Genomic DNA, 24032 nt, shown 5'->3' on the forward strand with positions numbered 1-24032 from the left:
AGTCACTCATAAATTTGGGACAACCATTTGCACCAATGAAAATGTGGTTCAAATGCTCACACCTAAATCTATGTGTGGAGCACCATTATTCTGTAGTTACGTGTGTAAGTCGAAGCCATGCCCCCATTCTACCCTGAAATGCCCAAGACCCTCCCATTCCCATGCCCCCTTTTTTGGACCCCTTGTAAATTTTAGGCGTGGACACCATGCCTAACTTTACACGCATTGGTCCCAATTAAATCTAATTAGTGTCAATAATTGCTTATAAAAAATTAAATTATTGGCACTAATTGGCTTATTATTCTATTAAACTGTGTGCACAAATCAGGAATGCAACTACATTTGCATGCATAATTTTTGGTGACCTTTATAGAATCAGGGGGAATATGTGTTTAAATGGCAATAACATGCAATTATACTACTGTAATGTTTGTTAATATTAGTTGCCGCAAGATACATTGTAATGAGATGAAAAACATTCAAATGCATGCAAAACACTTCATTATTATGTAAATCAAATAATGTGGGTTGTGGTGAATACCGCAAGCTGTATTTTTCCTAGCCGAGAGCATTGGACTTCAAAGCCGCATCTGAATGCACCTGGTCCAAAACTTCAAGGAGCCAGGCACTAGTTACTACTATCTCCCTTCCCTAAAGTCCACCTCAAAGGGATCCCCAATCACAACTCCACTGAAGCATCCCCAAACAGCCCTCTTTCTTCCCAAGCCCCCCTCTGCCTCGTAGGGCCTTCCTGACCTACCTTTAGAAATCCCTGGAGTCTAGTGGGTATGGGGCAGGAGAAATGTTCTGCATTTTCTCCTGCCCCTTCCGATGCTGTGTTCAAAATAACACTGGAGACTCCCCAGTGGTAGTCTCATAGTACTACTGCTAGGGTCGAGCTACCATATAAGGGCAAAGGGCTAGGAGTTTTTGACACCATTTTGAACTCAACACCAGAAAGGGAAGGAGTGACTGGGGATCATTCTTGCCCCATGCCCACTAGATCCAGGGATTTCTAAATGTAGGTCCAGGGGGGGGGGGGGGCAATAGGAGGGTAGAGGGAGCTTGGGAAGAGAGAGGTCTTTTGGGGGGTTGTACCAGGGAGGTCCCTTAGGGGAGGGGTGAGATGTTGGGATGGCCATTAATGGAAGATGTGATTGGGGCCCTACAGAGGTTGTGATTGGGGAGGCCCTATGAAAAGGGTATGATTGGGGGGCCCTATGACAAGGGTATGATTGGGGGGGCCCTTCATTGGGGGGGATGTGTTTGCTGGGTGGACTTTGAGGGAAGAGAGAGATTAGTATTTAGTGCCCGGACTCTTTAAGATACAATCTAGGAGCATTGGACCACTAACTGACCACAGGATAACAGCCCAGTGATCCTTGGCAGTATTATTCATGTACCGAGGGAGTCACTAACCTGTGGTACTGAGCTACCAAAGGTTAGTGACTCCTGTGCTGTAGTAAAAGGACATTTTTTTTGTTACTAGGGATGAGCATTACATAAGTACATAGGTATTGCCATACTGGGACAGACTGAAGATCCATCAAACCCAGCATCCTGTTTCCAGCAGTGGCCAATACAGATCACAAGTACCTGGCAAGTTCCCAAAACATTACAATACATTTTATGCTGCTTATCCTAGAAATAAGCAGTGGATTTCCCCTAAGTCAATTTTAATAATGACTTAGGGACTTTTTTTTTAGGAAGCTATCCAAACTTTTAAAAACCCCGCTAAGCTAACTGCTTTTACTACATTCTCTGGCAACAAATTCCAGAGTTTAATTACATGTTGTGTGAAGAAATATTTTCTCTAATTTGTTTTAAATGTACTACTTTGTAGCTTCATTGCGTGCGCCCTAGTCCTAGTATTTTTGGAAAGAGTAAACAGTCGATTCATGTCTACCCATTCCATTCCACTCATTATTTTATAGACTTCTACCATATCTCTCCTCAGCTGTCTCTTCTCCAAGAAGAAGAGCCCTAGCTGCTTTAGCCTTTCCTTATAGGAAAGTCATCCCATCCCCTTTATCATTTTCGTCACTCTTCTCTGTACCTTTTCTAATTCCACCACATCTTTTTTGAGATGCGGTGACCACAATTGTACACAATATTCGAGGTGCAGTCGCACCAAGGAGCGATACAAAAACATTATAACGTCTTCATTTTTGTGTTTTCCATTCCTTTCCTAATAATACTTAACATTCTATTTTTCTTTCTTAGCCACAGCCACACACTGAGCAGAGGGTTTCAACGTATCATCAACGATGACACTTAGATCTGAAACCTGGTCAGTGACTCCTAATGTGGAACCTTGTATTACGTAGCTATAGTTCAGGTTCCTCTTTCCCACATGCATCACTTTGCACTTGCTCCCATTAAACGTCATCTGCCATTTGGATGCCCAGTCTCCCAGTCTCATAAGGTCCTCTTGTCATTTTTCATAATCATCTTGCAATTTAATAACTTTGAATAACTTTGTGTCATTAGCAAATTTAATTATCTCATTAGTTACTTCCATCTCTAGATCATTTATAAATATGTTGAAAAGCAATGGTCCCAGCACAGACCCCTGGGGAACCTCACTATCCCTTCTCCATTGAGAAGACTGACCATTTAACCCTACTCTCTGTTTTCTATCTTTTAACCAGCTTTTAATCCACAATAGTACACTACCTCCTATCTCATAAGTCTCTAATTTTCTCTGGAGTCTTTCATGAAGAACGAGAGGACATGAAATGAGATTGAAGGGGTGGGGCAGACTCAGGAAAGATGTCAGGAAGTATTTTTTCACGGAGAGGGTGGTGGACGCTTGGAATGCCCTCCCGCGGGAGGTGGTGGAGATGAAAACGGTAACGGAGTTCAAACATGCGTGGGATATGCATAGAGGAATCCTGTGCAGAAGGAATGGATCCTCAGAAGCTTAGCTGAAATTGGGTGGCGGAGCAGTTGGGGGGAAGAGGGGCTGGTGGTTGGGAGGTGAGGATAGGGGAGGGCAGACTTATACGGTCTGTACCAGAGCCGCTGATGGGAGAGGGGGTGGTGGTTGGGAGGCGAGGATAGGGGAGGGCAGACTTATACGGTCTGTACCAGAGCCGCTGATGGGAGGCGGGACTGGTGGTTGGGAGGCGGGAAATACTGCTGGGCAGACTTATATGGTCTGTGCCCTGAAAAGGACAGGTACAAATTCAAGTTAAGGTATACACATATGAGTTTGTCTTGGGCAGACTGGATGGACCATGCAGGTCTTTTTCTGCCGTCATCAACTATGTTACTATGTTACTATGTAAGTACTTTGTCAAATGCCTTTTGAAAATCCAGATACACAATATCCACCTGCTCACCTTTATCCATGTGTGTTCACCCCTTCAAAGAAGTGTAATAGATTGCAATGATATAGGAAATGTGAACGACATATCCCATGTCAATTGTTGATATCAAATGAAAATGAGCAGAAAAAAACACAAAAAATAATGTTTTATCATTTGCAATAATAATTCACAGTCTTTCAAGATAGTGTACACTGTTTGCAAAGAGGTCACCCATTGCACATGTGCAAATCACTGCACTTACACGCATTGTGCACTCTCTTTGAAAGAGTGCACACTCAATGACTTTGCTCCTGTGACGAACAAGTGGCCAAACAAAACCAAGTAAAATAAACATTACCAGAAATAACCTGGGAAACAATACAAAACAAACATTTTCTGTCTGGCCATCCCTCATATTTAACACACCTTAATATCTACCAACCCCCTAAGCTTCCAGCAGAAGATCACAGGATGAGCACTGGACAGCAAACTGAACTCATTGTTACAGCTCATGTTTTCTTACCCAGATCTTCTCAGCCCTTTCCTGGAGGCGTATGTATCCAGTCAGGTTTTCAGGATTATCGCAATGAATATGCACGAGGGAGCTCTGCAAATAATGGGTTTCTAGTTTATGCAAATTTACCATGGCCTGTAAAAGTCTTCACACTCTTGAAACGTTTTCATATTCTGGCCTAAAAAAACAATTCACACTTTTAGTGTGAAAGAATAATTCCAAAAATTATAATGAAGAATAAGAAACAAGTAATTCTTGATTGCGTAAATCTTCACACCCTTTGTCACAGCAAACCCAAATTAGCTCTATTTCCAAAAACTGCCTTAACAAAGCCCATATTAAGTTACATAGAGCCCAACTGTGTCCAAACACAGCAGTTGAGCTGATTCAAATACTCCTGAATGAAGAATCAAGCTGTTCCAGTGGTATGAAGTGAATTTCAAGCAAAGTCCTACAAATGCCAAAGATACAGCTGCCACAGTAACTCTGGGACAAAATTGTTCAAAGGAGCAGATTGGGGGAAGGTTAGAAGAAAATTTCAGTGTGTTTAAAATTTCAGTGTGTTTGAATATCTCTTGAGGCACTGTGAGGTCCATCATTATAAAGTAGAAACAGTTTGGCAGCATCTCAGTTAGGCTGTCCCAGCAAAGTCAAGTGGCTATGGGTTAAAAAAAAATGCTTAGATCACCCTGAGGCCTTGATGACAGTTCAATAATTTCAAGATTATAGTACAGATATGGCCTGTATGAGAGGGAGCCACTGCTAAAGAAAAGCCCTGTGATGCACCTCAGTGCATTTGCAAAGAAACACTTCAAGGACACTGCACACACATGAATGAAGCAAGGGCGTAGCCAGACACCCAATTTTGGGTGGGCCTGGGCCCAAGATGGGTGGGCAGAAGAATCCCGCCCCATCTCACAGGTGATTTGGTCTCCTTCTCTCACCTGCATGCTATATGGTCTCTCAAAACATTCCCCCTCTCCCGCATATCTTTTAAATAGCAAATTTTCACCGGCAGTGAGCAGCAACTAATACACTCATGTTGGCCCCACAGCCTTCCACTGACACAACTTCCTGTTTCCACATAGGCAGGAATATGTCAGAGGGAAGGCTGTGGGGCTGGTGTGAGTAGTATGTATCAGCTGCTGCTCGCTGCAGGTGAAGATCTGCTATTTACAAGGTATGCAGGAGGGACAGTTGTTGGGAGTTTTCAACTGGTGGGACTTGGGAATCGCTGCAAGCCACATCATAGGTGTGCTGCTACTGGGTGGGCCTGGGCCCACCCTTGGCTAAGCCACTGGAATGAAGATTTTTGTAGTTTGATGAGACCAAAGTGGAGTCTTTTGTTTTCAATGCTAGGTGTTAAGTTACCCAGTTCTAGGCTGGAGACTTTATAGTCAGTCCCGGTTACATCCCAAAACAGTGTGGGATTTGTAGTGCCTGATCCTGCCCGTTGAAATCAGTGCCTCAAGTCCCATAATGCACTAGGATGGGGTGGTCATAAATCCAGGGCTGTCCCAAAATCTCCAGCCTGGAACTGTAAGTGATGATATCTGTGGCATAAAATAACCTCAGCACATCACTCTGCTAACACCATCCCAATAGCAAAGCATGGGGGGGAGGGGGGGCAGTCATATATTGCGGGGGATGCTTTGTAGCAAAGGAAGATCAAGGGAAAGATGGGTGATAATGATAACATGTACAGGCAGATCCTGGAGGAAAACCTGTTTGAGTCTGTCATAGGCCGGTGATCATGGAGAAGATTTGCCTTTCAACAGGACAGTGATCCCAAGCACAGAACAATAGCAACACTACAATGACTCAGTGAGAAGAAGGTGAATGTGCTTGAACAGGGCTGGCCCTTCCGCTGTGTGAAGTGAACTAGGCATATGCTTAGGGTAGTAGGCTTCAAGGGGCAGCTGTGTAGCATGAGCACAGCCAGCAAAAATAGCAGCAGGGAAGTCCTCTAAAAGCCACAGTCACCAGTGGGCCTTTCAACATCCTGGTGTCACAAGGCCTTGTGCCTTGCCCCCCCCCTCCTGACAGCACATAGGAGGGGGTGGGTGGGACAGATTTTGAGCGCATGTATGAATGCATTGGGATGCGGAAAGGCCTGCAACTGACAGTGGTTTTTAAAGGACTTTCTTGCTGCTGTTTTTGCTGGCTGTGGCAGCACTATGCTGCCACTCGCTACCCTGAAGCCTGTATTTTTGGGGGGCTCCCGCTGTAGCAGGGCAGTGGGGACAGCAACAGAAGTAGCAGTAGGAAGGAAAGAGTAGGAGATGCTGGACACCTGGGGGAGAGGTGGCAGAAGGGAAGGAGAGAGATGCTGGACATCTGGGGGAGAGGGGGCAGAAGGGAAGGAGAGAGATGCTGGACACCTGGGGGAGAGGGGCAGAGGGGAAGGAGAGAGATGCTGGACATCTGGGGGAGAGGGGGCAGAGGGGAAGGAGAGAGATGCTGGACACCTGGGGGAGAGGGGGCAGAAGGGAAGGAGAGAGATGCTGGACATCTGGGGGAGAGGGGGCAGAAGGGAAGGAGAGAGATGCTGGACACCTGGGGAAGAGGGGACAGAAGGGAAGGAGAGAGATGCTGGACACCTGGGGGAGAGGGGGCAGAAGGGAAGGAGAGAGATGCTGGACACCCAGGGGAGAAGGGGCAGAAGGGAAGGAGAGAGATGCTAGACACCTGAGGAGAGGAAGAGAAGGAGAGAAATGCTGGACGCTTTGAGGGCAGGGAAGGAAAAAGATGCTGGATACCTGAAAAGGGGGTAGGGAAGATACGGACTACAGGGTTGGGGGATAATAGGGAAGGGGAAATGCTGGTGACCTGAGGGATAGGAAAGGGGTGGGCCGGGGGCGAGGGGAGTGCACAGCTGATGGCTCAGTGTGTCCCAGTCAGAGTACAGACCTGAATCCAGGAGAAACTCGGTGGCAAAAGTTTTAGACTGCAGTCCACAGTCAACCCCAGTCAGCTTCGAAGAGCTTGAACTATTCTGCCCAGAAGAATGCACAAAAACTGCATCATGACACTGCACAAATTTGGTGGACAGTTAGCCCATTTGATTTAAGTCTCTCATAGCTACAAAAGGGATGTCTACCAAGTATTGAGCCAAGGGGGTGAGACAACCTATGCATTCAAAAAATGTTGGTTTCTTATTCTTAATTACTTTTTAAAAAATTCTCTAATTGCTCCATCATGTTGAAAGTGTAGAGTATGCTGTGTAGATTAGTGAAATACATCCCTACTTTAATGCATTTTGAACTGCATTATTTTTAGACAGCAGCATGTGGAAAATGTAGAAAGGTGTAAAGACTTTCACAAGCCGATGTATCTCATGCATATTCATTATGGTAATCCAGAAAATCCAACTGGTTAGGTGCATCTTTAGGAAAGGGTTCAGAAGCACTCTCTAACCTACGCTTACCACAATGCTTGGATTTAGCTGTTTTCAAGATCCAGATGGTGTTTTGACAGTTTATGCTGCAGCTGATAATTAGTAGTTTTATTAGTACAGTTTTAAAGTGGGAAGAGGAATATATTTGAAAGAAAGCGCCACACATCACACAGCAAGCAGAATTTTCACTTTGTCATTCCCTGTACAAACGTGTAAACACTTCGCATAAATGTAAAGATCACCTTTGTCATCACTCTTTGAAGTGCTTTAAGCAGAAGCCGTAAGAAATGATGTCATACACTATTATGCAATTGATTGGTGCTGTATGTATGATGTCATGATTTATTTATAACTAGAGTGGTGTAAAAGTAACAGTTCAGCCTTAGGTGTGGCCCTCCTTCCCTTTATATTTAGATAAGGAGCTTCAGGAAGGGTTTAGAGCTCTGGGTGAAAAGGGAAACCTGGCAAGGAGTCCTGTCCAAGTAGGAGGGAGTTTCCTTACCCTGCACCAGTACCTGGGAGTTTCAGAGCATGCTGGGACGGTCTCTGCAGAGGTGGAGCATGCGTTCTGTAGGAAATGAAGCCTACTTGAAGAGAGGAGTTTCTAGGCTCCTTAAGCCCATCAAAGAAAGACCTGGCCTGGAATGGAGAGGTTGGAGGACTCCAGAAGCCAGGTACAGGGAGAGAAAGGGTGGAGACAAGCAGAGAAAAGGAGAAGGAGAGAGAGAGAAGGAAGGAAGGAAGAAGGAGGAGGGCGGCGGCCCCAAAAGAGGAGAGGTTGGAGAGAGAAAGGCTAGCCCTTCTTTTTTCCATTATCGGCCGAGGATGCCCATGTGTTAGGCATGCCCCAGTCCCGCCTTCACTATGCTTCCGACACGCCTTCCTGAACTTTGGTCGTCCCCGTGACAGGAAAGCAGTTGAGGACGCCCAAAATCGGCTTTCGATTATGCCGGTTTGGGTGACCCTGTGAGAAGGACACCCATCTTGCAATTTGGGGCGAAAGATGCGCGCCCTTCTCTTTCGAAAATAAGCCTGATGGAGTCCCCCTCTCCCACACACAAGACCCTTGATGTCTCATTTAGAGGATCCAGAAGATTCATAATCTTGACTAGGATCTTAGGAAGTCCCAATATCAATTGTAAATATGTAGGCCAATGTTAAAAGTTATTTGGATAAATGTCTTAGGCCTATCTATGGATATTCAGCAACAATATCTGGATAGTGTCATTGAATATCCTTACAGTCTGCCTCAGCACTATCCAGAATAGTGCTGCTAAATAGCCCTACAGACCGTTTCAGCACTATAGAAACATAGAAAAGGGTGGCAGATAAAGGCCATATGGCCTATCCAGTCTGCCCATCCATATCATCCACTATCTCCTCCTCCCCCTAAGACATCCCACATGCCTCCTCCCCCTTAGACATTCTCCATGCTTTCTTGAATTTAGATACAATCCTTGTCTCTACCACCTCCATCGAGAGGTTGTTCCATGCATTCACCACCCTTTCCATAAAGATGTATTTCCTTAGATTACTTTTGAGTCTATCCCCCTTCAACTTCATCTTATGCCCTCTCGCCCTAGAGCTTCCTTTCAGTTGAAAGAGACCTGCCTCCTGTGTATTTATGTTGTGGAAAAATTTAAAAGTCTCGATCATCTCCTCTCTTTCATCTTTCTTCCAAAGTATACATATTGAGGTCTGAGTCTGTCTCTATATACTTTATGATAAAAACTACTAACCATTTTAGTAACTGTCATTTGGATCGACTCCATCCTGGTTATATCGTTTTGAAGGTGTGGTCTCCAGAATTGTACACAGTACTCTAAATGGGGCCTCACCAGAGACTTGTAATGAAGTACTATTGTCTCCTTTTTCCTGCTGGCCATTCCTGTTCCTATGCAACCACGCATCTTTCTGGCTTTGGCTGTCTACCTTTCTACCTATTTGGCCACCTTAATATCATCTCCCGGATAATGCCACTGAATATCCTTCCAGAAGGCCTCTGTTCTGTCTGGATAGTATTGTCGAATGTCCTTACAAACCACCTCAGCCCCATCCAGATAATGCCACTGAAGATCTTTACAGACTGCGTCAGCACCATCTGGATAGTGCCAGAGCAGTCTGGGAGCTGAACTAGAGTGGATTAGAATTTATCTGGTTAGTGGTGATACTCAGTCTGCAAACTAGATAACTATCCAGATAAAATTAGGACTGTGCAAAAAGGCTGACCTAACTTTTTCTGATTTCCTATCAGGATAGCAGTGGCATAGGTACATGTGGGCCTGGGTGGGCACAGGCCCACCCAGTGGCAGCACCACACTGCCCTCTCCTCTCTTTCCGCTGTGGCATCCTGGCACCTGCCCTTCTGAATCTGAACCTGTCTGTCCCCGGCAACTGCAGCAATTCACTTTTGCTGCCTGCACTGGCCCCACAGGCTTCCGTCTGCTGCATCCCGCCAGACGAGAAACAGGCAATGACTTCAGCGAGGGCGGGACACGGTAGATGGAAGCCTGTGGGGCTGGCGCAGGCAATAAAAATGAATCACTGCAGATACCAGGGACACCTGTAAGGTACTCCGGGGAGGGACAGAGTTCAGAGACAGGAGGGCAAATGCAGGGATGCTGCAGAGAAGAGAAGGTAAAGTTGTTGGATGGTGGGATGGGTGTGAAAAACCTCTATTTATTTATTTTTAATCTCCAGGACGTTTTTTTTTGGGGGGGGGGGGGTGGGATTGTAAGGGCCCATCCAAAATACTGGGTCTGGCTACACCACTGCTGGATAGTGATCCCTATATCACCATCTGGGTACTTAGCTGAATTAAATATGCAGATTTAATTCAGCTATAGTGGCTGGCATTTTGTAAAAATGCTGACCGCCCTAGCTGAATAGCGACCCAGTGAAGAACAGGGGACTGCCTGCAACCCACCTTTGTAGCCTTGTCCTCCATTACACAGTGAGAAAGTGGCCTTGGTTTCTGTGCAGAATTGTTTCCCCAGGTTATGCAGTGAACCTCTGTAATAATCTTACCTCATTGCTGCTGCTGACAAATGCAGTCAACCCTCTCTGTACACTGTTTCAAAGAGTTGTACTATGAGTGGATGTTTTCACAAATTTAAAATCAGGAGCGTATTTGAAAATGGATTTATTGCCATTGTAAGGCAAGGAATTGTCTTCTTTATGAGCTCATGCCAGAGCTTTGCAATAAGAGAATGAAATATCAATTTAAATTTAAAGCAAATTAGATTAACAGGGTCAAAGACTTCTGCAGAGACATCACATTGTAGGGGTTGCTTCTTATTTCTCCCATCTATTTCTTAACTTTCAGTTAGCATTTCAAGTGGATTTTTTAATGTTTAATAATTTCTCACAAAGGCCGTTGCCTGTAATAAAACATAATTCTCAAAGAGGCACAGGAAGTGGAGTTTCTGAATTATGAAAAGGAACATTGGGATGAGCTGACCAGAAGAGACATCTTGTTCTAGCACTGCAGAGCTCGGAAGCTGAATTAGTGGTAGAAATGCCCCCCCCTGTCTCCCCCCACCCATGAAGACTGATGTCCTGCAATTAAACATAATTCTCAAAGAGGCACAGGAAGTGGAGTTTCTGAATTATGAAAAGGAACATTGGGATGAGCTGACCAGAAGAGACATCTTGTTCTAGCACTGCAGAGCTCGGAAGCTGAATTAGTGGTAGAAATGCCCCCCCTGTCTCCCCCCACCCATGAAGACTGATGTCCTGCAATTAAACATAATTCTCAAAGAGGCACAGGAAGTGGAGTTTCTGAATTATGAAAAGGAACATTGGGATGAGCTGACCAGAAGAGACATCTTGTTCTAGCACTGCAGAGCTCAGAAGCTGAATTAGTAGTAGAAATGCCCCTTGTCCCCCCCCCCCCCCATGAAGGCCAAAGTCCTGCAAGTAATTCCTGCCAGAGGGTGGCAGAAACAGAGATTCTTTCTGAAAGATCGATTTCCAGGGGCTACAGGGGAGCCTGAGGTGCATAAGCCAGCTTAGATACCCGTGCCGAAATGCAACTCCTTCCTAAAACATCATTCCAGAATATTCTTGTAGGACTAGTGCACAAAAGTGTACCAAATCCAGGGGCCCTTTTACAAAGCATTGGTAAGCCCAATGTGGGCTTACTGCAAGCTATCCCGGAAATACCGTTGTCCCAACGCAGCAGCTGGCTGTAGTTCCAGCTCGAGCGTGTGCAATTTCTGATGTGCTGGAAAATAGTTTTAAATTTAGTAGCGCGGTGCTAACCCAGCGGTAATTGGGCATCGCTGTGCGCTGCCCAGTTACCGCCAGGTTACAGCAGGAGCCCTTACCGCCACCTCCATGGGTGCCAGTAAGTGCCCCCTCCCCCACATGACCATGCTTACTGCATGGCCATTTTTTTAGTGGCTTTTTACCCACTGCAGTAAAACGGCCCCTGCCACTACCGCAGGGCCTTTTTTCCCCACGCACCAGGGGAGTGTGAGGAGAGATAGGACATCTTCATTTTCCTTTATGAAGGTCATTGAGTCACTAGTCAGGATATTAATAGACAACATTCAAGGTGTTGCTACTTCCCTTGTAAGAAATTAGAACTGAAGCATCTAAGCAATAGTGCAAGATCTATTCCCAGCCGATGTGCCTACTTTCCTTTATAGAATACTGGTACTCACAAAAGCTCTTTTTTTTTCTGACAATCCTCTATACTTTAATTCCTTATTAATTCCAAACTGTCCCCAGCGCCTCTTGTGTTCTTCTTTTACTAACCAAACCATGCCTCCCACCTTGAGGAAACTAGTACTTGCCTCATCCTGAGATTCTGGCTTTTACTGCATCACCCCAACCCTGTGGAACATGCGTCCTGTTCCAAATCCTCACTGTCTAAATTTAAAGCTCTTTAAAAAACTTAGATAGATACATAGAAACATGACGGCAGATAAGAGCCAAATGGCCCATCCAGTCTGCCTTTCCTTAGTAACCACTAACTCCTCCTTTTCCTAAGGGATCCCACATGCCTGTCCCACGCTTCCTTGAATTCTGACACAATTTTAATCTCCACCACCTCCACTGGGAGGCCATTCCATGCATCCACCATCCTTTCTGGTCCTTTAATTGAGCCTTTACAGATTTTGTCCTTTGAAAAAAACGTTTTCTTTTTCTTTTTCCTTTAAGCTACTCTTTATTGATTTTGATGTAACCCTACCTCTTGTATTACATTAATTGTTTCTACTTTGGACTGATATTGTTGCGCTACTTCATTTCTCCTCCCATTTTGGCTCTTACCATAGGAGCCGACTCTGTGGGTGCTGTGGGTGCTTGAGCACCCCCAATATAGTGAATATTCATTGAATGTGTCTAGGGAGGGGTTATTTCCACTGGGCTTAGCACCCCCAATAATTTTGAAACGTTGGCTCCTATTGCTCTTACTGTTGAAATCTTTGTCATCTTTTGTTTGATTTTATTATGTTTTTAAGATTCAGGTATTCTCCTGGTGTACACTGGTATGATGTGTTTTCGAATGGTAGTATTTCAAGTTTGTACAAATAAATAAAACATGCTTACATTTAAGGTGTGAACACTTACAACTTCCCTATAGCTTGTGTAAATGCCCTTTCCTTGTTGTGTCTTATATCACCTGTAAATTATAATATTCTATGGTTTACATGTGCACTGTTCCCTCTAAGCTGAGCGGGAGTCCTCCACATAGTCTTGCCAGTGGGTGGTGCTGTTTCACTATCACATTTTCAATAGTCAGGGAAAAGCAAGCTCTGCAGGACTCCAGGGAACCCGCCTGTCCCTAGCGATTGAAAACACAATATTGAAGCACCGCCCCCCACTGGCAGGAATGCAGTTGGAGGACTTTCGCTCAACTTAGAGGGAACGGTGTGTGTATTTGTGCACCTGTGCTCACCCAAACTTTGCCCATGTGCATGCCCATGGCAAAGTACATGTTATGAAATCATGGTACATACTTTTCTGCTAGTCAGGTATTATATGCTCACTTCCACACATAAATACCTAAAAAAAACTTTCTAGGCATCTGCTTATAGAATTATCCCTTAAGAGACAAAGATTAGCCCAAAAGCACACTCCAGGTTAGTGACAGACTAGGAAGTTGAACTAAGGTGCAGAGAAATAAAGTGGCCTGCCTGGAATCTCACAGAGAGTCAGCATGGAGTATGAGTTTTGACTCCAGCTCCATGAGCTTTCATCATTAAATCAGTCCATCTCCAGTTTTTGTGGTTTATCATATTACCTGGCATTGGTGAGGTGTGGTGGGGTCAGAATAATCCATTAGCAAGGTAGAAAGGGATGAAGTGAAGGCTCATTATATTAAGCCCTGAAGATCAATGTGCTTGTCATGGAGAATTAAATTCCTGCTGAAGTCTTCGCAGCTCCTCCGGAAACCCTAGATGATTTCTGCTCGGCCGTCCATCATTGTTTCAGCATCACAAATTAAAGCAGAGAGCTGCCATTTCCATTTCTCAAGATGACCAGTGGTTTTCCCCCCGCAGAGAGGATGAAAAATACAAACAAAATATGAAGGCAGGGATGAGGGTCATCTCTGGGCCAGGCACTGCACTCGGTGCTCACCCCAAAATCTAGTCTCTACTGTTTTCTTCCCTCTCTCTCTCTCTCTCTCTCTTTTTTATATTTCCTCCTTTAAATTCATCACTTCTCTGGCCTCTGTTTCTTGCTTTCAACTTCCAGTACTTCTTGCTGCACAGGGTTGGTAGCAGTAACAACACCCTTGACTGCTTTCCTAGGAGTAACTGCCCTGCTAAATTTAAGCTGTGCTGACAGGACAGTGGATAGTTAAGAGATTCTTTGATGCTTCTGATTCTTCTTGTGGGGGAGAGAATTATTGTAGGAAAGCATTCTAACGTACCTAAAGTGGGGCTGTGGGGGCAATCCGCCCCGGGTGCTGGCAGCAAGGGGGTGTATGGAGCAGGCATGGCATATTCAGTGGAAATAACTGGTTATCTTGCAATGAATATTCACAGTTAGCAGTGGTGTTCCTTGGTTGGCTGCCACCCGGGGCGGATCGGCACTGTGCACCTCCCCTCCTGGGTGCAGCACCCCCCTGGGTGCAGCGTCTTCCCCCCTAGCGCATCCCCTCCAAGCCTCCCCCTGGAAGCATTCTTCTTACCTGCTGGGCTGTCAGCTCCGCCGGTTCCCTGTTCCCTCTGCCCCGGAACAGGAAGTAACAGCAGAGGAAGCAGGGAACCAGCAGAGATGACAGCCACGTGGCTGCTCCCTGCACCCCTCCTGCAGCGTGCACCCGGGTTGGACCACCCCCACTGTCCCACCCTCGGTATGCCACTGGCAGTTAGGAGCCAAAATGCTATTTAACTGGTCAACGGCCGTTTCTGGCTGGTTAAATAGCTTTAAGAAAACAAAGGGGCAGATGATCTGCAAACTCCAAAGTGGAAACTGTACAAAGCAGATCGTTGATAAACCAAGATGTATTTTATTAATATAGCAAAATTAAAATATGTATACAGAAACGCATATACATATGCATATCATAGCCCGACACAGGCCGTGTTTCGCCCCAGTAGGGCGAAACACGGCCTGTGTCGGGCTATGATATGCATATCAACGATCTGCTGGTTAAATAGCTTTGAAATTTTTTTTTTGGGGGGGGGGGGAGGGGCCTGAGTATTGCACTCATCTGTGCTGTGACATTATAAGCTACTCCTGAATTCTCTACTTCAGAAAACCAGAATAAAGCCTAACCGGCAATGAGTGAGGCTACCCTTGGTGCAATGCATACTCAGTCTTCCAGCCCACGAAGTCACCTCCTAGAGACAGATTTAATTTCTCACTAGATATATAGGAGTAAGGGCTGCTACCTCTTTCCATTTGAACCAACCACTTTTTAAGCTGCACACAACGATTTTTGAGTTTTGTTGGAGACTGCATCCATGATGAACTGCTCCCATAAAGGTTACTCCTTCTTTCCCGGAGCCATTGTATCCTTGCCGTGGTGAAACTCCCAGATGCCAGTGGCTGTATATTAATCTTTCACTTAGAATCTCTGCATAATAATCAATAAAATATTAAGAAATATTATTACAAAACTGTGCTGTTTTTATTATGATGAAGTGCTTTTGTTTCTTCAAATTGGTCTACGCTATCCATTCTGGTGTTCTTGCATAGCAAGTTCCAAGCTGGGATTCCAGCAGATGTTCATGCCAGTATTAATAATCTTATTTCTAAAGGGTCATCAGCATGAGCAGTACTGTAGGAAGGTAGAGAAAGAATGAACTAGAAAACATTTTCAAGAAAACAGAGTGAAAGACAAGGAAGTAGGCACCCCTCCCTCCAACTTTGAAGGAAACAGTTACAGTCCAAAGAAGGACACTAGTGACAGACAATATACAGAGGGAAGACAACCCTCAGCAGGGGATAGTTTGCAAATTTAGCAGCAGAGAGGAAGCAAGACAATTCTCTGGCAAGGAGTTGAGGGGTGGAGGAGTCAGAAAACACTTTTTTTTAATGTCAATTATAGTCCACTGCAGTAATTCTCCCTTCTCTCTAGTGGAAACATGAGGCAGGAGGACCAGTAGTGACACCCCATAATAACTCACCCCCAACATGAGCTACAGGAAATTATTTGAAAAGCAGTGACTGTTAGGGTTTCCAGCAAAGCTCCACCTCCAAGATAAGGCAATGAAAAGTATTAGCACAGCTAAAATCTCCAAAACCAAAAGGAAAGGAGATATTTTTATTCTTACACAATACTGTTTTTTGCTTTTAAAGGGAAGCAAGCCACACTAGTTCTTTTGGAAGTACAGAAACCTATTCCTTTGCCTAACATGAATGTTAACGGCAATTTTCATTCTTCTCCACTGCAGTCTAAGCTTGTGAAATAATAGTACATTTCAGCATTACTGCCTTTAGGTGTTATAAAAATAACTCCAAGTCTTTAGGGACAGACTAAGCTAGCCCTGCTTTCCTTCCACTGCACATGTCTTGTACAGAAACTAAAAAGTTCATTTATGTTTCAGCAACTTAATTTTCTGATGCCTTCCTCTCAACAGTCTCAATGGAAAAAGTGGTGCAGGAATTTATGGAGATGAGAGCTTGGGAGCACTCAGGTGAAGGATGCAGGTGATTCTGTTACACAGCCCAGGGCTGGTTGAGGTGCAGAGCAAGGGGAGACATTGAGTCTTTTGGTGTAGTAATTAACACAGCAAAGACTCCAGCATTGGAAGTGATGGCTTTAGGTGCCTATTGGGAAAGGAAATAGCCTGCTAAGCTGAGAAATACTGTGATATTGTACAAGAGTTTTTGCTCTGTCAAGTCAGTGATAGAAATGAATGCTTCTCTTTGCCGTGTAATGAATTCTTCTGGCATCACTATATCCCTCTGGTTCACAAACCTAGTCCTGGAGGCACCCCAGCCAGTCAGGTTTTCAGGATACCCATAATGAATATTCATGAAAGAGATTTGCATGCAGGGGTCGGAAACCTCTGAACTTCTGGATGGGGTACTCAAACCTGTCTTAGAAGTATACAGGCCCGTCAGATGTTTTGGATATCCCTAAAGAATAACTCAACATTTGAGTAGCATACGTTTACAGTGGACTGAGACACCATTGGTAATTCATTGGATTCAGCACAAATATCTAGTGAGTGAACTGCGGTTTGTAGTACTCTTGCAACTTGCTCCTAGTGGAGGGGGCAATGTTATGAAAAAACTGTGTGATAAGGAACACAAGTTGATGTTTTTTTGTGGGATACGGTGGAGCCCAAAGGGCTCAACGAAGAAGTGGACTGGACTTTGCTGCTGATGGGGTGATTTTTGAGCTTATTACCATATTTAAGATGGCTGTTTTGGATTTTATGCATGTGTTGGCGTCTTTAGAGTGAAGAGACGCATTTAGAGAGAGACTCTGGATCCCATTCCTGATTTGGGAAACGGTATGACATTTTTGTAATCATTTGATTTGTGAAATGTGTATTAGATATGTTTTGGGGTTAGTTTAGTTTTGTATTTTGTTCTTTTGGTTTTTTTTGTATTTGTCGAATTTGGTCTCCTGATGAAGCAGTTAGTGAAATATGGTCCATGTTGACACCAAAGAGGTTATGTTTTGATAGTTTTCATCAAAATATATGGAAGATTGTATTCAATCCTCCTATGGTGGTCTGAAGATTTGAGAATATCTTTTGGAATATAGTTGTACAGACTCTGATTATTATGGTGAGCAACACATCCTTCATTCCAGTGACTGGACATTGTTTTTTTTTTTTTTTAAGTAAGACACGTGAAATGGCTTTCATTTTGGAAGTAGTACGTTTGGAGCAATTGAGAAGATCTAACGGAACCATGTGATCTTAGACCCTACTACTACTACTACTACTACTTAACATTTCTAGAGCGCTACTAGGGTTACGCAGCGCTGTACAAAATAAACAAGGAAGGACGGTCCCTGCTCAAAGGAGCTTACAATCTAAAGAACGAAATGTCAAGTTGGGGCAGTCTAGATTTCCTGGGTAGAGGTGTAGAGGTTAGGTGTCGAAGGCGACATTGAAGAGGTGGGCTTTAAGCAGAGATATGAAGACTGGCAGGGAGGGGGCCTGGCGTATGGGCTCGGGGAGTTTGTTCCACGCGTGGGGTGAGGCGAGGCAGAAAGGGCGGAGCCTGGAGTTGGCGGTGGTAGAGAAGGGTACTGAAAGGAGGGATTTGTCTTGAGATGCGGAGGTTACGGGTAGGAACGTAAGGGGAGATGAGGGTTGAGAGATAAGGAGGGGCTGCAGATCGAGTACATTTGTAGGTTAGTAGCAGAAGCTTGAATTGAATGCGGTACCTGATCGGAAGCCAATGAAGTGACTTGAGGAAAGGATTGTTGAACTGTTTTTTATATTCATTGCTGAATTGTCTCTTCAAGGGAAGCAATGTGAATTGTTTATTTTGATATTTAACATCAAATAGCAGTATATGATTGAGGTTTGATAGATATCTGCTGCCCAGTTTTTAGTTGGCATTTGTTAGCTCCGAGGATTTATATTGTATGTGTGTTGTGGAGATGATAACAGTGTTCAGTATTTAGATTCTGATGTTTGATTGTATAATAAAAAACATTTTCAGTAGTTTGTAAAATGGGTTGTAATTTTAATGGTGATTTTTCAACAAATGTATATTAATGGTGACATTGGGATTGTTGATTGTTAGCATATGGTAACCCTTATTGTATTAGTAAAGAATATGTATGAGATTTGCATAGACAGACATGCAAATCTCTGAAACCCAAAAACCCAACTGGCCCCCCCAGGACAGGTTTGATACCCCTAGATCCTCAAACCAGTCGGTTTTTATAAACATACATACAATAGACATAATGGGGATAATTTTTATAAAAGCATAAGCACTATTTACATACAGAAAAATGGCTACAAAATCTCTGTCCGTATATTGAAAAGATGAGTCTGGCCATGTTGGAGCAGAAGTAAATTTGGAGAAAGCTTTGAGTGATTGTTGGAATAACTTTTGCATTGGGGGTTCTCAACCCAGTCTGCAAGACACACCTATCTCGTGCATGTTCATTATGGGTATCCTGAAAACCTGACTGGCTAGATTTGCACAGAATGGTGGTAATGCATGCACATTTATCTCATTTATATTCATTGTGGATATCCTGAAAATCTGACTGACTAGGTGTACGTCAAGGACTGGATTGAGAAACCCCTGTATTGGAAAAAAATATTGTGGTTGCTGCGTTAGTCCACTTTAAGCAGACGATCTATCTGCTGCTTTTGACACTGTTGATCATCACCTACTCCTTGATACCCTGTCCTCACTTGGATTTCAGGGCTCTGTTCTTTCTTGGTTTTCTTCTTATCTCTCCCATTGCACTTTTAGTGTATACTCTGGTGGATCCTCCTCCACTTCTATCTCCTACTATCAGTTGGTGTGCCTCAGGGCTCTGTCATGCTGTCCAAAATATATGCAACAAAAGGACTGTCTTTGCTACAAATATATGTACAAGGGAGAAAGTTCCATTACTGCACATTGTATCAATTAGATGTCACAACACATCTGACCCCTGACGCAAGCGCGGTGCACCGAAACACGGCCCGTGTTGGGTCATTTATGGAAGGTTGGTGTTCAAGTCCTACGATTAAAGGAACTGTGTCCTGATTTTGAAGGTTCTTGGTGCTTTGTTTTGCTATTTGTTCTGTTCTTTGGACCCTCTCTGTGCTGTTGCTTGTTGTCATCTCCCCCAGCTAGAGTTTAGAGCAAGGGATGACCAGCAGGAAAAAGGAGGTGATAGTGCCATTGTATAAGTCTCTGGTGAGGCCCCATTTAGAGTACTGTGTGCAGTTCTGGAGACTGCACCTATGAAAAAATATAAACAGGACGGAGTCGGTCCAGAGGGCAGCTACAAAATTAGTAAACGGTCTTGAACCCAAAAAATATAGGGACAGATTTATGAACCTCAACATGTATATGCTGAAAGAAAGGAAGAAGAGATGAGACATGATAGAGACGTTTAAATATCTCAAGGGCATTTTTGTACAAGAAGTGAGCCTTTTTCAACTGAAGGAGAGCTCTGGAATGAGGGGGATATGATGAAGTTAAGAGGGAATAGGCTCAGAAGTAACCTAAGAAAGTATTATGTCATGGAAAGGGTGGTGGAGGCATGGAATGGCCTCCCGTTGGAGGTTGTGGAGTCGAGGACTGTCAGAATTAAAAAAGGCATGGGATAAGCATGCGGGATCGCTTAGGGAAAAGAAGTGTTAGGGGCTACAGAGGATTGGCAGACTGGATGGGCCATATGGCCTTTATCTGCCGTCATGTTTCTATGTTTCTCGGCCTAGTCTTCGGGACACAGCTAGCCAGTCGGGTTTTCAGGACACCCACCATCAGTGGTGTGCTGGAGCCGGTTCTTAAATTTTTTGGCATCTTGCGAGCCGGTTGTTGTGGGAGTGGGAGCCGGCTTGCCTCTCCTCCCCCCACCCCGCGAGCTGCAGGGTCACAGACTCCCAGCGCTGGCTCACCTGCCTGCCCTCAGCTCCCCGATAGCCCTCCTTTCCTTCCTGCCACCGCCCTGCCTTTAAATATTTTATTTTACCTTCGCGGTGCCGGCACTGAAAGCAGCAGGCTCGGCTCGCCTCCAGCCTTCCCTTCCCTCTCAGTGTCCCGCCCTAGCAGAAACAGGAAATACATCAGAAGAGGGCGGGACACTAAAAGGGAAAGGAAGGGAAGGCTGGAGGTGAGCTGAGCCTGCTGCTTTCAGTGCTGGTGCTTCAACTCAAGGTAAAATGAAACATTTAAAGGCAGGGTGGTGGCAGGAAGGAAAAGAGGGCTATCGGGGAGCTGAGGGTGGGCAGGTGAGCCGGCGCTGGGGGTTGGAACTGGCACTCGTCTCGGGGGCTGAAAAGGGGTGTTAATATATGGCCTAGCTTTAAGGCTACCACTGGAATAGTGATGGCCAAAGCTATGCAGCCTAGAACAACTGAAAAAAGTACTAAGTAGGCCAAACAGCAAGCAAGTGATTTAATATTTGAGACTCTGCAAAAAGCAGGTCTGAACAATGAGTCCTGATACAAACTTGGTACAACTTTTAAATCAAATATAGCACCTGTAATGAAAGATCAGATGAATAAAATGGAGCTTATTAGTTTTGGTATACAATGATACAGAGGTAATACAGAGTTCATGAGAAGGTATGAAAAGTATGAAAAGTATTGCAGCCGGAAGATGTGAAACTGTTATCTCAACGCTTCCCAAAACATGTTGATAATTAGCAGTAGCTGAGAACGGAAGGAGTTGGGTACATCAGATAGCAGATCGCGTGGGAAAGTATGATCTCAGAAAGTGAGAAAGATTAGGAGCAAGGTTTCTCACCATTCACTTCTATGGAGAGGATAGAGTATAAAAGATGGCAGATTTTGGCTTAGTTTGAGAGTCTTCTCCAAAGCTTCTGTCAGACGGCGAAGCCCTGTGCGGCTGAAACCAGAATCTGATGTCTGTATTTGTATCAACTTGAAGACTTGTGTTTGGGTAAGAAATAAAATGTACCTATCTATTTACACTATCTAAACCTATCTCTGTCTCTATTTTTATTGATTCTATCTTCTCTTTACCTAACATTTAGCCTAAGGTAGATCACATACAAGTGACACTCAGTTTTGGACAGAAAGCAGTAGTTATGGGAATTAGTTTTCAATTACAGCTCCTAATGCCACCCCCTTATGATTGGGTGACAATGGAGGTCAGAGAAACTATACAGAACCTGATATATGAAATAAGTACCTTTAGTCCCCCGTGTGACGGAGTCAGAAAGAGGTCTATAAAGGGGGGATTAAAACAGGGGGCAGGTGGAGGCTGGGGTGAGTCACTGTGCATGGATGGGAGGGGAGGATAGGGGGCAAAGCAGAATTGCTGGACATGGAGGGGAAGGGAGGGGAGAGGAGAAATCACTGGACATGGATGGTTAGGGGAGGGCAGAGGAGAATCTCTGGACATGGATGGGAGAAGAGGGCAGGGGAGAAAGGAGAATTGCTGGACATGGATGGGAGGGCAGAGGAGAGAGGAATCGCTGGACATGGATGGGAGGAGAGGATAGGGGCAGAAAAGAATCGCTGGACATAGATAGGACGAGAGAACAGGGGAGAGAGGAGAGTTGCTGGATATGGATGGATGGAGGGGAGGGCAGGAGAAAGGCTGAACCTGGATGGAGGAGAGAGAAGATAGGAAGAAGATACACATGGATGGAGGGGAGGGGAGAGAGGAGAAATGCTAGACATGGATGGATGGAGTGGAGGGAAGGGAAGAGAGTAGAAATGTTGGAGGGGAGGAAAGACAGAGGAAGGAGATGCACACGGATGGAGGGGAAGGCAGAGAGGAGAAATGCTGGACATGGATGGAGGTAAGGGAAGACAGACAGAGGAAGTAGAAAGGCTGGACATGAATAGAGGGGAGGGAAGACAGAGGAGGAGATGTGCATGGATTTAGGGGAGAGGAGAAATTCTGGACATGGATGGAGGGGAGGGCAGACAGAGGAAGGAGATGCACATGGATGGAAGGGAGGAGAGAGAGTTGAAATGCTGGACATGGATGGAGGGTAGGGAAGAGAGGAAGTGAGATGAACATGGATGGAGGGGAGGAGAGAGGAGAAATGCTGGACATGGATCATGGAGGGAGGAGAGGAAAAAAGCTGGACATGGATGGATGAGAGGGAAGAGAGAGGAAGGAGATGCATATGGATGGAGGGGGGGGGGGGGGGAAGAAAGAGGAAGGAGATGTCTTGCGAGGCCGCCCTTGTAAGTCTTGGCAGGAGGAGGGTCAGCGCCGGCAGTGGGCAGGAAAGACTGGGGATCTTTCCTGCCCCAAAGAATCCACTAGACCATCAGAAACGCTGCCTTCAGGTATGAGCTGGGAGTGGGACCCTTCCGCTCTGGGGATCGGGGAGAAGGTCTGTAATAGGCAGGTGGGATGGGGAGGATACTGTAAAAAAAAAGTTAAATTCTTAAAAATGCTGCCATCTTGTGCATAGGGATATACACAGAGGAAGTATAATAAGGGAATAACTTTTCATAGGTAGAGTAGCCATTTGTTATAAATCGTAATCAGTGTGTCATTTAGAGGGGCTGGCTATAGGGACACCTAACCTTGTTTTTGTTGCAGAGATTTTCTTTTTCTCCTGGTAAAGGGCTTCTAAAACAGACATCATGTTATGGGAATCAGGTGCTCAACATTCAGAGTTTCTATCTATTTATTTACTTATTTATGGCATTTTATCCCACATGAATTAGATTGGAGCCTTGGAGCATAAAAAAAAAACTTTTTCCTGGAGAGAGTAATGCATTACCCCCCCCCCCCCCCAGGCTCTCTCTCCGGGGATTGCCAGGTATGCAATTTGGGTGGGGAGCGCAGAGGTGGACGGGGGGGGGGGGGGAGGAAGCTCAGAGGTGGATGGGGGGGGGGGCATAGAAGTGGACCGGGGAGAGAGCCTGTTGTTAAAAATTTACTAGCACACCACTGCCCACCATCAATATGCATAAGAAAGATTTGTGTAGACCAGAGGTAGTGCATGCAAATTTATCTCCTACATATTCAGAGGGAAGGCTCTCTCATGTGTCTAGACTGTGCTACTGCCCCAAAATTCTGCCTTCCTAGGCAGACACCTAGTCCATTATTGGCAGGGCTAGCGCTGTATTAATCCCTAATCCAAAACTATTTTATGTATATTCAGTAAGGATACACTGACAATACAACAGATTCAGCCCTTGAGGACCAGCTGTTTTTACCACCCATGAACTAGATTCACAGATGCAGTTGTGTCTGAGAGAAAGAGTTAACCATGATTCAGGAGGCCATCAAAACAGATCAAACTACCAACATGCAGGGAAATAACTTGGAGGATTATTTCATGCTAGCCAGAATATCTATATGTCTAAAACAGAAATAAAATCATACTTGTGAGATTATCTCTTGCTGTTTTTAGGACTGATAGTGTTGTAGAAGGATTTCGTAAGCTGCGAATGGATGTGCAGCATGCCCTTTGTGCATATGTGTGGACACAGCCTGGAAAATCTGTTTTATAATTTCTCATATACATGGTTTATGCTGGTTAGGAAATGGCCAATAATTTAGGGGTGAGGAAATCTCCCTTTTACTAAACATTTTACAAGCCTCAGGTGCTGAGAATCCAGTAAGGAACATGTTACTACCTAAGGATTTTATTTATTTATTTATTACATTTGTACCCCGCGCTTTCCCGCTCATCGCAGGCTTAATGCGGCATACATAGTAACAAGAGAATACAATCTGTATTATCAAAATCAACAAAGGAGGTATGTGA

This window comes from Microcaecilia unicolor, chromosome 12, assembly GCF_901765095.1.
Source record: "Microcaecilia unicolor chromosome 12, aMicUni1.1, whole genome shotgun sequence".
NCBI classification, from domain to species: Eukaryota; Metazoa; Chordata; class Amphibia; order Gymnophiona; family Siphonopidae; genus Microcaecilia; species Microcaecilia unicolor.